The sequence below is a fragment of the Gossypium hirsutum genome, chromosome A08, assembly GCF_007990345.1.
Source record: "Gossypium hirsutum isolate 1008001.06 chromosome A08, Gossypium_hirsutum_v2.1, whole genome shotgun sequence".
Lineage (NCBI taxonomy): Eukaryota > Viridiplantae > Streptophyta > Magnoliopsida > Malvales > Malvaceae > Gossypium > Gossypium hirsutum.
The window spans coordinates 65,292,701-65,293,977 of NC_053431.1; the positions used below are offsets into that span (position 1 = coordinate 65,292,701).

A 1,277-nucleotide genomic window follows, 5' to 3' on the forward strand; every position below is an offset into this window, starting at 1 on the left:
AGAAACCAAAGTGAAATAAGGCGAAGCTTAAGATACATAGAGAATGAGCAAGAGGACGATATTCAAACTACAACGAAGAAGATGGCTGAAAATCAGGAAAACCTGATACCTCCTGCGATTTCTGTTAATCTAGTAAATCAGAATCCTGCTCCGCGCACTATGTATGATTATGCTAAACCTTCTTTAACAAGAACTGAATTGAGTATAGTTAGACCTGCTATTGTTGTAAATAATTTTGAACTGAAACCTAACACAGTTCAAATGATACAATAGTTTGTTCAATTTGATGGTTTGCAGGACGAGGATCCCAATGCTCACTTGGCAAATTCTTAAAATTTTGCGATACCTTTAAAATTAATGGCATTTCTGATGACGCCATCCGCCTTCGATTGTTTCCCTTTTCATTAAGGAATAAGGCTAAACAATGGTTGAACTCGTTACCACGAGGGTCAATCACTACTTGAGAACAAATGACCGAAAAGTTTTAATTAAAATATTTTTCGCCGGCTAAAACAGCTAAATTACGTAATGATATCTCTTTTTTGTGCAGATGGATTTAGAAACACTCTACGATGCATGGAAGAGATACAAGGACCTTTTGAGAAGGTGCCCTCACCATGGGTTACCGCTTTGGCTATAGGTTCAAATGTTTCATAATGGCCTGAATCCTTCGACTCGGTAGATGATTGATGCAACCGCTGGAGGAACCATCAATAATAAGACACCTGAAGATGCCTATGAATTTATAGAGGAGATGTCACTGAATAAATATCAGTGGCAAGTCATGAGGACAAAGCCAACGAAAACAGCCGGCGTTTATAACGTCGATTCGGTTACCATGCTCTCTAATCAGGTAGAACTCTTGAATAAGAAAATTGATGGTTTTCTTAGTTCTTCACAGGTTCACCCAGTAATGCAGTGCGAAGCAAATGGAGGTGGATCGAGCAATTCAGAATACCCACCTTATGGCCACAACATGGAGAACGACCAGTTAAATTACATGGGTAATAATCCTCGATCCCAAAACAATCCTTATAGCAATACTTACAATGCAGGTTGGAGGAATCACCCAAATTTTTCATGGGGAGGTCAGGGAAATCAGAAACCACCACCCCCTCCAAGCTTTCAGCAACCACCATACTAGCAGGAGAAAAAGCCAAACCTTGAGGAGATGCTAACCAAATTCATCTCGATGTCAGAGACTCGTTTTCAAAATACCAAGAAGACACTCAAAAATCAACGAGCATCAATCCAGGGGCTCGAAACTCAGATTGGAT

At 39.9% G+C, this 1,277-nt stretch overlaps 1 non-coding gene across 1 annotated transcript; it reads right to left on the reverse strand.

Moving 5' to 3' along the window:
• Nucleotides 1–518: 518 nt before the first annotated feature.
• On the reverse strand, nucleotides 519–624 carry LOC121205339 (small nucleolar RNA R71). The gene has a single exon (XR_005900420.1). It is a non-coding gene; the product is annotated as a small nucleolar RNA R71 (small nucleolar RNA).
• Nucleotides 625–1,277: the final 653 nt, after the last annotated feature.